Source organism: Taudactylus pleione, unplaced genomic scaffold (assembly GCF_031769625.1).
Source record: "Taudactylus pleione unplaced genomic scaffold, aTauple2 ptg000168l, whole genome shotgun sequence".
NCBI classification, from domain to species: domain Eukaryota; kingdom Metazoa; phylum Chordata; class Amphibia; order Anura; family Myobatrachidae; genus Taudactylus; species Taudactylus pleione.
In genome coordinates, this window is record NW_028284570.1 from 1341835 (window position 1) to 1357778 (window position 15944).

Here is a 15944-nt window from a genome sequence, read left to right on the forward strand (position 1 = left end):
TAGATGTAGGAGAGTGCTGGTGAGGCTGCAGTGATGATACACAATGATTATACAGTATAACTCACCAGCACTAGATGTAGGAGAGCGCTGGTGAGGCTGCAGTGATGATACACAATCATTATACAGTATAACTCACCAGCACTAGATGTTGGAGAGCACTGGTGACACTGCAGTGATGATACACAATGATTATACAGTATGACTCACCAGCACTAGTAGGAGAGCACTGGTGAGGCTGCAGTGATGATACACAATGATTATACAGTATAACTCACCAGCACTAGATGTAGGAGAGCACTGGTGACGCTGCAGTGATGATACACAATGATTATACAGTACAAGTCACCAGCACTAGATGTAGGAGAGCGCTGGTGAGGCTGCAGTGATGATACACAATGATTATACAGTATAAGTCACCAACACTAGATGTTGGAGAGCACTGGTGACGCTGCAGTGATGATACACAATGATTATACAGTATAACTCACCAGCACTAGATGTAGGAGAGCACTGGTGAAGCTGCAGTGATGATACACAATGATTATACAGTATAAGTCACCAGCACTAGATATAGGAGACCACTGGTGACGCTGCAGTGATGATACACAATGATTATACAGTATAAGTCACCAGCACTAGATGTAGGAGAGCACTGGTGACGCTGCAGTGATGATACACAATGATTATACAGTATAAGTCACCAGCACTAGATGTAGGAGAGCACTGGTGACGCGGCAGTGATGATACACAATGATTATACAGTATAAGTCACCAGCACTAGATGTAGGAGAGCGCTGGTGATGCTGCAGTGATGATACACAATGATTATACAGTATAAGTCACCAGCACTAGATGTAGGAGAGCACTGGTGACGCTGCAGTGATGATACACAATGATTATACAGTATAAGTCACCAGCACTAGATGTAGGAGAGTGCTGGTGACGCTGCAGTGATGATACACAGTAATTATACAGTATAAGTCACCAGCACTAGATGTTGGAGAGCACTGGTGACGCTGCAGTGATGATACCCAAAGATTATACAGTATAAGTCACCAGCACTAGATGTAGGAGAGCACTGGTGACGCGGCAGTGATGATACACAATGATTATACAGTATAACTCACCAGCACTAGTAGGAGAGCACTGGTGAGGCTGCAGTGATGATACACAATGATTATACAGTATAACTCACCAGCACTAGTAGGAGAGCACTGTTGAGGCTGCAGTGATGAATCACAATGATTATACAGTATAAGTCACCAGCACTAGATGTAGGAGAGCACTGGTGACGCTGCAGTGATGATACACAATGATTATACAGTATAACTCGCAAGCACTAGATGTAGGAGAGTGCTGGTGACGCTGCAGTGATGATACACAGTAATTATACAGTATAAGTCACCAGCACTAGATGTTGGAGAGCACTGGTGACGCTGCAGTGATGATACACAATGATTATACAGTATAACTCACCAGCACTAGTAGGAGAGCACTGGTGAGGCTGCAGTGATGATACACAATGATTATACAGTATAAGTCACCAGTACTAGATGTAGGAGAGCACTGGTGACGCGGCAGTGATGATACACAATGATTATACAGTATAACTCACCAGCACTAGTAGAGCACTGGTGAGGCTGCAGTGATGATACACAATGATTATACAGTATAACTCACCAACACTAGATGTAGGAGAGCGCTGGTGATGCTGCAGTGATGATACACAATGATTATACAGTATAACTCACCAGCACTAGATGTAGGAGAGCGCTGGTGACGCTGCAGTGATGATACACAGTAATTATACAGTATAAGTCACCAGCACTAGATGTAGAAGAGCACTGGTGATGCTGCAGTGATGATACACAATGATTATACAGTATAATCACCAGCACTAGATGTAGGAGAGCTCTGGTGACGCTGCAGTGATGATACACAATGATTATACAGTATAAGTCACCAGCACTAGATGTAGGAGAGCGCTGGTGACGCTGCAGTGAAGATACACAGTAATTATACAGTATAAGTCACCAGCACTAGATGTAGGAGAGCGCTCGTGATGCTGCAGTGATGATACACAATGATTATACAGTATAAGTCACCAGCACTAGATGTAGGAGAGCGCTGGTGAGGCTGCAGTGATGATACACAATGATTATACAGTATAACTCACCAGCACTAGATGTAGGAGAGCGCTGGTGAGGCTGCAGTGATGATACACAATGATTATACAGTATAAGTCACCAGCACTAGATGTAGGAGAGCGCTGGTGACGCTGCAGTGATGATACACAATGATTATACAGTATAACTCACCAGCACTAGATGTAGGAGAGCGCTGGTGACGCTGCAGTGATCATACACAATGATTATACAGTATAAGTCACCAGCACTAGATGTAGGAGAGCACTGGTGACGCTGCAGTGATGATACACAATGATTATACAGTATAAGTCACCAGCACTAGATGTAGGAGAGTACTGGTGACGCTGCAGTGATGATACACAATGATTATACAGTATAAGTCACCAGCACTAGATGTAGGAGAGCACTGGTGACGCTGCAGTGATGATACACAATGATTATACAGTATAACTCACCAGCACTAGATGTAGGAGAGCGCTCGTGACGCTGCAGTGATGATACACAATGATTATACAGTATAAGTCACCAGCACTAGATGTAGGAGAGCTCTGGTGATGCTGCAGTGATGATACACAATGATTATACAGTATAAGTCACCAGCACTAGATGTAGGAGAGCTCTGGTGATGCTGCAGTGATGATACACAATGATTATACAGTATAAGTCACCAGCACTAGGTGTAGGAGAGCTCTGGTGATGCTGCAGTGATGATACACAATGATTATACAGTATAAGTCACCAGCACTAGATGTAGGAGAGCTCTGGTAATGCTGCTGTGATGATACACAGTAATTATACAGTATAATCACTAGCACTAGATGTAGGAGAGCGCTGGTGACGCTGCAGTGATGATACACAATGATTATACAGTATAACTCACCAGCACTAGATGTAGGAGAGCACTGGTGACGCTGCAGTGATGATACACAATGATTATACAGTATAACTCACCAGCACTAGATGTAGGAGAGTGCTGGTGATGCTGCAGTGATGATACACAGTAATTATACAGTATAAGTCACCAGCACTAGATATTGGAGAGCACTGGTGACGCTGCAGTGATGATACACAATGATTATACAGTATGACTCACCAGCACTAGTAGGAGAGCACTGGTGAGGCTGCAGTGATGATACACAATGATTATACAGTATAAGTCACCAGCACTAGATGTAGGAGAGCACTGGTGATGCGGCAGTGATGATACACAATGATTATACAGTATAACTCACCAGCACTAGTAGGAGAGCACTGGTGAGGCTGCAGTGATGATACACAATGATTATACAGTATAACTCACCAGCACTAGATGTAGGAGAGCGCTGGTGATGCTGCAGTGATGATACACAATAATTATACAGTATAACTCACCAGCACTAGATGTAGGAGAGTGCTGGTGACGCTGCAGTGACGATACACAGTAATTATACAGTATAAGTCACCAGCACTAGATGTAGGAGAACACTGGTGATGCTGCAGTGATGATACACAATGATTATACAGTATAATCACCAGCACTAGATGTAGGAGAGCTCTGGTGACACTGCAGTGATGATACACAATGATTATACAGTATAAGTCACCAGCACTAGATGTAGGAGAGCACTGGTGAGGCTGCAGTGATGATACACAATGATTAAACAGTATAATCACCAGCACTAGATGTAGGAGAGCACTGGTGAGGCTGCAGTGATGATACACAATGATTATACAGTATAAGTCACCAGCACTAGATGTATGAGAGCGCTGGTGACGCTGCAGTGATGATACACAATGATTATACAGTATAAGTCAACAGCACTAGATGTAGGAGAGCACTGGTGACGCTGCAGTGATGATACACAATGATTATACAGTATAAGTCACCAGCACTAGATGTAGGAGAGCACTGGTGATGCTGCAGTGATGATACACAATGATTATACAGTATAAGTCACCAGCACTAGATGTAGGAGAGCACTGGTGACGCTGCAGTGATGATACACAATGATTATACAGTATAAGTCACCAGCACTAGATGTAGGAGAGCACTGGTGATGCTGCAGTGATGATACACAATGATTATACAGTATAACTCACCAACACTAGATGTAGGAGAGCACTGGTGACGCTGCAGTGATGATACACAATGATTATACAGTATAACTCACCAGCACTAGATGTAGGAGAGCGCTCGTGACGCTGCAGTGATGATACACAATGATTATACAGTATAAGTCACCAGCACTAGATGTAGGAGAGCTCTGGTGATGCTGCAGTGATGATACACAATGATTATACAGTATAAGTCACCAGCACTAGATGTAGGAGAGCTCTGGTGATGCTGCAGTGATGATACACAATGATTATACAGTATAAGTCACCAGCACTAGATGTAGGAGAGCTCTGGTGACGCTGCAGTGATGATACACAATGATTATACAGTATAAGTCACCAGCACTAGATGTAGGAGAGCTCTGGTAATGCTGCTGTGATGATACACAGTAATTATACAGTATAATCACTAGCACTAGATGTAGGAGAGCGCTGGTGACGCTGCAGTGATGATACACAATGATTATACAGTATAACTCACCAGCACTAGATGTAGGAGAGCACTGGTGACGCTGCAGTGATGATACACAATGATTATACAGTATAACTCACCAGCACTAGATGTAGGAGAGTGCTGGTGATGCTGCAGTGATGATACACAGTAATTATACAGTATAAGTCACCAGCACTAGATATTGGAGAGCACTGGTGACGCTGCAGTGATGATACACAATGATTATACAGTATGACTCACCAGCACTAGTAGGAGAGCACTGGTGAGGCTGCAGTGATGATACACAATGATTATACAGTATAAGTCACCAGCACTAGATGTAGGAGAGCACTGGTGACGCGGCAGTGATGATACACAATGATTATACAGTATAACTCACCAGCACTAGTAGGAGAGCACTGGTGATGCTGCAGTGATGATACACAATGATTATACAGTATAACTCACCAGCACTAGATGTAGGAGAGCGCTGGTGATGCTGCAGTGATGATACACAATAATTATACAGTATAACTCACCAGCACTAGATCTAGGAGAGTGCTGGTGACGCTGCAGTGATGATACACAGTAATTATACAGTAAAAGTCACCAGCACTAGATGTAGGAGAACACTGGTGATGCTGCAGTGATGATACACAATGATTATACAGTATAATCACCAGCACTAGATGTAGGAGAGCTCTGGTGACACTGCAGTGATGATACACAATGATTATACAGTATAAGTCACCAGCACTAGATGTAGGAGAGCACTGGTGAGGCTGCAGTGATGATACACAATGATTAAACAGTATAATCACCAGCACTAGATGTAGGAGAGCACTGGTGAGGCTGCAGTGATGATACACAATGATTATACAGTATAAGTCACCAGCACTAGATGTATGAGAGCGCTGGTGACGCTGCAGTGATGATACACAATGATTATACAGTATAAGTCAACAGCACTAGATGTAGGAGAGCACTGGTGACGCTGCAGTGATGATACACAATGATTATACAGTATAAGTCACCAGCACTAGATGTAGGAGAGCACTGGTGATGCTGCAGTGATGATACACAATGATTATACAGTATAAGTCACCAGCACTAGATGTAGGAGAGCACTGGTGACGCTGCAGTGATGATACACAATGATTATACAGTATAAGTCACCAGCACTAGATGTAGGAGAGCACTGGTGATGCTGCAGTGATGATACACAATGATTATACAGTATATGTCACCAGCACTAGATGTAGGAGAGCACTGGTGACGCTGCAGTGATGATACACAATGATTATTCAGTATAAGTCACCAGCACTAGATGTAGGAGAGCACTGGTGACGCTGCAGTGATGATACACAATGATTATACAGTATATGTCACCAGCACTAGATGTAGGAGAGCACTGGTGACGCTGCAGTGATGATACACAATGATTATACAGTATAAGTCACCAGCACTAGATGTAGGAGTGCTCTGGTGACGCTGCAGTGATGATACACAATGATTATACAGTATATGTCACCAGCACTAGATATAGGAGAGCACTGGTGATGCTGCAGTGATGATACACAATGATTATACAGTATAACTCACCAGCACTAGATGTAGAAGAGCACTGGTGAGGCTGCAGTGATGATACACAATGATTATACAGTATAACTCACCAGCACTGGGTGTAGGAGAGCACTGGTGAGGCTGCAGTGATGATACACAGTAATTAAACAGTATAAGTCACCAGCACTAGATGTAGGAGAGCGCTGGTGAGGCTGCAGTGATGATACACAATGATTATACAGTATAACTCACCAGCACTAGATGTAGTAGAGCGCTGGTGACGCTGCAGTGATGATACACAATGATTATACAGTATAAATCACCAGCACTAGATGTAGGAGAGCGCTGGTGAGGCTGCAGTGATGATACACAATGATTATACAGTATAACTCACCAGCACTAGATGTAGTAGAGCGCTGGTGACGCTGCAGTGATGATACACAATGATTATACAGTATGTCACCAGCACTAGATGTAGGAAAGCGCTGTTGAGGCAGCAGTGATGATACACAATGATTATACATTATAAGTCACCAGCACTAGATGTAGGAGAGCGCTGGTGAGGCTGCAGTGATGATACACAATGATTATACAGTATAAGTCACCAGCACTAGGTGTAGGAGAGCGCTGGTGACGCTGCAGTGATGATACACAATGATTATACAGTATGTCACCAGCACTAGGTGTAGGAGAGCGCTGGTGATGCTGCAGTGATGATACACAATGATTATACAGTATAAGTCACCAGCACTAGATGTAGGAGAGCACTGGTGAGGCTGCAGTGATGATACACAATGATTAAACAGTATAATCACCAGCACTAGATGTAGGAGAGCACTGGTGAGGCTGCAGTGATGATACACAATGATTATACAGTATAAGTCACCAGCACTAGATGTATGAGAGCGCTGGTGATGCTGCAGTGATGATACACAATGATTATACAGTATAAGTCAACAGCACTAGATGTAGGAGAGCACTGGTGACGCTGCAGTGATGATACACAATGATTATACAGTATAAGTCACCAGCACTAGATGTAGGAGAGCACTGGTGATGCTGCAGTGATGATACACAATGATTATACAGTATAAGTCACCAGCACTAGATGTAGGAGAGCACTGGTGATGCTGCAGTGATGATACACAATGATTATACAGTATAAGTCACCAGCACTAGATGTAGGAGAGCACTGGTGATGCTGCAGTGATGATACACAATGATTATACAGTATATGTCACCAGCACTAGATGTAGGAGAGCACTGGTGACGCTGCAGTGATGATACACAATGATTATTCAGTATAAGTCACCAGCACTAGATGTAGGAGAGCACTGGTGACGCTGCAGTGATGATACACAATGATTATACAGTATATGTCACCAGCACTAGATGTAGGAGAGCACTGGTGACGCTGCAGTGATGATACACAATGATTATACAGTATAAGTCACCAGCACTAGATGTAGGAGTGCTCTGGTGACGCTGCAGTGATGATACACAATGATTATACAGTATATGTCACCAGCACTAGATATAGGAGAGCACTGGTGATGCTGCAGTGATGATACACAATGATTATACAGTATAACTCACCAGCACTAGATGTAGAAGAGCACTGGTGAGGCTGCAGTGATGATACACAATGATTATACAGTATAACTCACCAGCACTGGGTGTAGGAGAGCACTGGTGAGGCTGCAGTGATGATACACAGTAATTAAACAGTATAAGTCACCAGCACTAGATGTAGGAGAGCGCTGGTGAGGCTGCAGTGATGATACACAATGATTATACAGTATAACTCACCAGCACTAGATGTAGTAGAGCGCTGGTGACGCTGCAGTGATGATACACAATGATTATACAGTATAAATCACCAGCACTAGATGTAGGAGAGCGCTGGTGAGGCTGCAGTGATGATACACAATGATTATACAGTATAACTCACCAGCACTAGATGTAGTAGAGCGCTGGTGACGCTGCAGTGATGATACACAATGATTATACAGTATGTCACCAGCACTAGATGTAGGAGAGCGCTGGTGACGCTGTAGTGATGATACACAATGATTATACAGTATAAGTCACCAGCACTAGATGTAGGAGAGCGCTGGTGAGGCAGCAGTGATTATACACAATGATTATACAGTACAAGTCACCAGCACTAGATGTAGGAGAGCGCTGGTGATGCTGCAGTGATGATACACAATGATTATACAGTATAAGTCACCAGCACTAGATGTAGGAAAGCGCTGTTGAGGCAGCAGTGATGATACACAATGATTATACATTATAAGTCACCAGCACTAGATGTAGGAGAGCGCTGGTGAGGCTGCAGTGATGATACACAATGATTATACAGTATAAGTCACCAGCACTAGGTGTAGGAGAGCGCTGGTGACGCTGCAGTGATGATACACAATGATTATACAGTATAAGTCACCAGCACTAGGTGTAGGAGAGCGCTGGTGATGCTGCAGTGATGATACACAATGATTATACAGTATAAGTCACCAGCACTAGGTGTAGGAGAGCGCTGGTGACGCTGCAGTGATGATACACAATGATTATACAGTATAACTCACCAGCACTAGGTGTAGGAGAGCGCTGGTGACTCTGCAGTGATGATACACAATGATTATACAGTATAACTCACCAGCACTAGATGTAGGAGAGCACTGGTGACGCTGCAGTGATGATACACAATGATTATACAGTATAAGTCACCAGCACTAGATGTAGGAGAGCGCTGGTGACGCTGCAGTGATGATACACAATGATTACACAGTATAAGTCACCAGCACTAGATGTAGGAGAGCGCTGGTGAGGCTGCAGTGATGATACACAATGATTATACAGTATAAGTCACCAGCACTAGATGTAGGAGAGCGCTGGTGACGCTGCAGTGATGATACACAATGATTATACAGTATAAGTCACCAGCACTAGATGTAGGAGAGCACTGGTGATGCTGCAGTGATGATACACAATGATTATACAGTATAAGTCACCAGCACTAGATGTAGGAGAGCACTGGTGACGCTGCAGTGATGATACACAATGATTATACAGTATATGTCACCAGCACTAGATGTAGGAGAGCGCTATTGACGCTGCAGTGATGATACACAATGATTATACAGTATAAGTCACCAGCACTAGATGTAGGAGAGCACTGGTGACGCTGCAGTGATGATACACAATGATTATACAGTATAAGTCACCAGCACTAGATGTAGGAGAGCGCTGGTGACGCTGCAGTGATGATACACAATGATTATACAGTATAAGTCACCAGCACTAGATGATACACAATGATTATACAGTATAAGTCACCAGCACTAGATGTAGGAGAGCACTGGTGACGCTGCAGTGATGATACACAATGATTATACAGTATAAGTCACCAGCACTAGATGTAGGAGAGTGCTGGTGACGCTGCAGTGATGATACACAATGATTATACAGTATATGTCACCAGCACTAGATGTAGGAGAGCGCTGGTGACGCTGCAGTGATGATACACAATGATTATACAGTATAAGTCACCAGCACTAGATGTAGGAGAGCGCTGGTGACGCTGCAGTGATGATAACAATGATTATACAGTATAACTCACCAGCACTAGATGTAGGAGAGCGCTGGTGACGCTGCAGTGATGATACACAGTAATTATACAGTATAAGTCACCAGCACTAGATGTAGGAGAGCGCTGGTGACGCTGCAGTGATGATACTCAATGATTATACAGTATAACTCACCAGCACTAGATGTAGGAGAGCACTGGTGACGCTGCAGTGATGATACACAATGATTATACAGGATAACTCACCAGCACTAGATGTAGGAGAGCGCTGGTGATGCTGCAGTGATGATACACAGTAATTATACAGTATAAGTCACCAGCACTAGATGTAGGAGAGCACTGGTGATGCTGCTGTGATGATACACAATGATTATACAGTATAAGTCACCAGCACTAGATGTAGGAGAGCACTGGTGACGCTGCAGTGATGATACACAATGATTATACAGTATATGTCAACAGCACTAGATGTAGGAGAGCACTGGTGATGCTGCAGTGATGATAACAATGATTATACAGTATAACTCACAAGCACTAGATGTAGGAGAGCGCTGGTGATGCTGCAGTGATGATACACAATGATTATACAGTATAACACACCAGCACTAGATGTAGGGGAGCTCTGATGAGGCTGCAGTGATGATACACAATGATTATACAGTATAATCACCAGCACTAGATGTAGGAGAGCACTGGTGAGGCTGCAGTGATGATACACAATGATTATACAGTATAATCACCAGCACTAGATGTAGGAGAGTACTGGTGACGCTGTAGTGATGATACACAATGATTATACAGTATAAGTCACCAGCACTAGATGTAGGAGAGCACTGGTGACGCTGCAGTGATGATACATAAGTCACCAGCACTAGATGTAGGAGAGCGCTGGTGACGCTGTAGTGATGATACACAATGATTATACAGTATAAGTCACCAGCACTAGATGTAGGAGAGCGCTGGTGAGGCTGCAGTGATGATACACAATGATTATACAGTATAAGTCACCAGCACTAGATGTAGGAGAGCACTGGTGATGCTGCAGTGATGATACACAATGATTATACAGTATAAGTCACCAGCACTAGATGTAGGAGAGCGCTGGTGAGGCTGCAGTGATGATACACAATGATTATACAGTATAACTCACCAGCACTAGATGTACGAGAGCGCTGGTGAGGCTGCAGTGATGATACACAATGATTATACAGTATAAGTCACCAGCACTAGATGTAGGAGAGCGCTGGTGAGGCTGCAGTGATGATACACAATGATTATACAGTATAAGTCACCAGCACTAGTTATAGGAGAGCACTGGTGATGCTGCAGTGATGATACACAATGATTATACAGTATAACTCACCAGCACCAGATGTAGGAGAGCTCTGGTGACACTGTAGTGATGATACACAATGATTATACAGTATAAGTCACCAGCACTAGATGTAGGAGAGCACTGGTGATGCTGCAGTGAAGATACACAATGATTATACAGTATAAGTCACCAGCACTAGATGTAGGAGAGCGCTGGTGACGCTGCAGTGATGATACACAATGATTATACAGTATAAGTCACCAGCACTAGATGTAGGAGAGCGCTGGTGAGGCTGCAGTGATGATACACAATGATTATACAGTATAAGTCACCAGCACTAGATGTAGGAGAGCGCTGGTGATGCTGCAGTGATGATACACAATGATTATACAGTATAAGTCACCAGCACTAGATGTAGGAGAGCACTGGTGATGCTGCAGTGATGATACACAATGATTATACAGTATAAGTCACCAGCACTAGATGTAGGAGAGCACTGGTGACGCTGCAGTGATGATACACAATGATTATACAGTATATGTCACCAGCACTAGATGTAGGAGAGCGCTATTGACGCTGCAGTGATGATACACAATGATTATACAGTATAAGTCACCAGCACTAGATGTAGGAGAGCACTGGTGATGCTGCAGTGATGATACACAATGATTATACAGTATAAGTCACCAGCACTAGATGTAGGAGAGCGCTGGTGATGCTGCAGTGATGATACACAATGATTATACTGTATAACTCACCAGCACTAGATATAGGAGAGCGCTGGTGGCGCTGTAGTGATGATACACAATGATTATACTGTAAAACGCACCAGCACCAGATGTAGGAGAGCGCTGGTGATGCTGTAGTGATGATACACAGTAATTATACAGTATAAGTCACCAGCACTAGATGTTGGAGAGCACTGGTGACGCTGCAGTGATGATACACAATGATTATACAGTATAAGTCACCAGCACTAGATGTAGGAGAGCACTGGTGATGCTGCAGTGATGATACACAATGATTATACAGTATAACTCACCAGCACTAGATGTAGGAGAGCACTGGTGACGCTGCAGTGATGATACGCAATGATTATACAGTATAAGTCACCAGCACTAGATGTAGGAGAGAGCTGGTGACGCTGCAGTGATGATACACAATGATTATACAGTATATGTCACCAGCACTAGATGTAGGAGAGCACTGTTGACGCTGCAGTGATGATACACAATGATTATTCAGTATAAGTCACCAGCACTAGATGTAGGAGAGCACTGGTGACGCTGCAGTGATGATACACAATGATTATACAGTATATGTCACCAGCACTAGATGTAGGAGAGCACTGGTGATGCTGCAGTGATGATACACAATGATTATACAGTATAAGTCACCAGCACTAGATGTAGGAGAGCCCTGGTGACGCTGCAGTGATGATACACAATGATTATACAGTATATGTCACCAGCACTAGATATAGGAGAGCACTGGTGACGCTGCAGTGATGATACACAATGATTATACAGTATAACTCACCAGCACTAGATGTAGAAGAGCACTGGTGAGGCTGCAGTGATGATGCACAATGATTATACAGTATAACTCACCAGCACTGGGTGTAGGAGAGCACTGGTGAGGCTGCAGTGATGATACACAGTAATTAAACAGTATAAGTCACCAGCACTAGATGTAGGAGAGCACTGGTGACGCTGCAGTGATGATACACAATGATTATACAGTATATGTCACCAGCACTAGATGTAGGAGAGCGCTGGTGACGCTGTAGTGATGATACACAATGATTATACAGTATAAGTCACCAGCACTAGATGTAGGAGAGCTCTGGTGATGCTGCAGTGATGATACACAATGATTATACAGTATATGTCACCAGCACTAGATATAGGAGAGCACTGGTGACGCTGCAGTGATGATACACAATGATTATACAGTATAACTCACCAGCACTAGATGTAGAAGAGCACTGGTGAGGCTGCAGTGATGATGCACAATGATTATACAGTATAACTCACCAGCACTGGGTGTAGGAGAGCACTGGTGAGGCTGCAGTGATGATACACAGTAATTAAACAGTATAAGTCACCAGCACTAGATGTAGGAGAGCGCTGGTGAGGCTGCAGTGATGATACACAATGATTATACAGTATAACTCACCAGCACTAGATGTAGTAGAGCGCTGGTGACCCTGCAGTGATGATACACAATGATTATACAGTATGTCACCAGCACTAGATGTAGGAGAGCGCTGGTGAGGCAGCAGTGATTATACACAATGATTATACAGTATAAGTCACCAGCACTAGATGTAGGAGAGCGCTGGTGATGCTGCAGTGATGATACACAATGATTATACAGTATAAGTCACCAGCACTAGATGTAGGAGAGCGCTGGTGACGCTGCAGTGATGATACACAATGATTATACAGTATAAGTCACCAGCACTAGGTGTAGGAGAGCGCTGGTGACGCTGCAGTGATGATACACAATGATTATACAGTATAACTCACCAGCACTAGGTGTAGGAGAGCGCTGGTGACTCTGCAGTGATGATACACAATGATTATACAGTATAACTCACCAGCACTAGATGTAGGAGAGCACTGGTGACGCTGCAGTGATGATACACAATGATTATACAGTATAAGTCACCAGAACTAGATGTAGGAGAGCGCTGGTGACGCTGCAGTGATGATACACAATGATTATACAGTATAAGTCACCAGCACTAGATGTAGGAGAGCGCTGGTGATGCTGCAGTGATGATACACAAAGATTATACAGTATAAGTCACCAGCACTAGATGTAGGAGAGCACTGGTGACGCTGCAGTGATGATACACAATGATTATACAGTATAAGTCACCAGCACTAGATGTAGGAGAGCACTGGTGATGCTGCAGTGATGATACACAATGATTATACAGTATAACTCACCAGCACTAGATGTAGGAGAGCGCTGGTGATGCTGCAGTGATGATACACAATGATTATACAGTATAACTCACCAGCACTAGATGTAGGAGAGTGCTGGTGACGCTGCAGTGATGATACACAGTAATTATACAGTATAAGTCACCAGCACTAGATGTAGGAGAACACTGGTGATGCTGCAGTGATGATACACAATGATTATACAGTATAATCACCAGCACTAGATGTAGGAGAGCTCTGGTGACACTGCAGTGATGATACACAATGATTATACAGTATAAGTCACCAGCACTAGATGTAGGAGAGCACTGTTGAGGCTGCAGTGATGATACACAATGATTAAACAGTATAATCACCAGCACTAGATGTAGGAGAGCACTGGTGAGGCTGCAGTGATGATACACAATGATTATACAGTATAAGTCACCAGCACTAGATGTATGAGAGCGCTGGTGACGCTGCAGTGATGATACACAATGATTATACAGTATAAGTCACCAGCACTAGATGTAGGAGAGCACTGGTGATGCTGCAGTGATGATACACAATGATTATACAGTATAAGTCACCAGCACTAGATGTAGGAGAGCACTGGTGATGCTGCAGTGATGATACACAATGATTATACAGTATAAGTCACCAGCACTAGATGTAGGAGAGCACTGGTGACGCTGCAGTGATGACACACAATGATTATACAGTATAAGTCACCAGCACTAGATGTAGGAGAGCACTGGTGACGCTGCAGTGATGATACACAATGATTATACAGTATATGTCACCAGCACTAGATGTAGGAGAGCACTGGTGACGCTGCAGTAATGATACACAATGATTATTCAGTATAAGTCACCAGCACTAGATGTAGGAGAGCACTGGTGACGCTGCAGTGATGATACACAATGATTATACAGTATATGTCACCAGCACTAGATGTAGGAGAGCACTGGTGACGCTGCAGTGATGATACACAATGATTATACTGTATAAGTCACCAGCACTAGATGTAGGAGTGCTCTGGTGACGCTGCAGTGATGATACACAATGATCATACAGTATATGTCACCAGCACTAGATATAGGAGAGCACTGGTGACGCTGCAGTGATGATACACAATGATTATACAGTATAACTCACCAGCACTAGATGTAGAAGAGCACTGGTGAGGCTGCAGTGATGATACACAATGATTATACAGTATAACTCACCAGCACTGGGTGTAGGAGAGCACTGGTGAGGCTGCAGTGATGATACACAGTAATTAAACAGTATAAGTCACCAGCACTAGATGTAGGAGAGCGCTGGTGAGGCTGCAGTGATGATACACAATGATTATACAGTATAACTCACCAGCACTAGATGTAGTAGAGCGCTGGTGACGCTGCAGTGATGATACACAATGATTATACAGTATGTCACCAGCACTAGATGTAGGAGAGCGCTGGTGACGCTGTAGTGATGATACACAATGATTATACAGTATAAGTCACCAGCACTAGATGTAGGAGAGCGCTGGTGAGGCAGCAGTGATTATACACAATGATTATACAGTACAAGTCACCAGCACTAGATGTAGGAGAGCGCTGGTGATGCTGCAGTGATGATACACAATGATTATACAGTATAAGTCAGCAGCACTAGATGTAGGAGAGTGCTGTTGAGGCAGCAGTGATGATACACAATGATTATACATTATAAGTCACCAGCACTAGATGTAGGAGAGCGCTGGTGAGGCTGCAGTGATGATACACAATGATTATACAGTATAAGTCACCAGCACTAGATGTAGGAGAGCGCTGGTGACGCTGTAGTGATGATACACAATGATTATACAGTATAAGTCACCAGC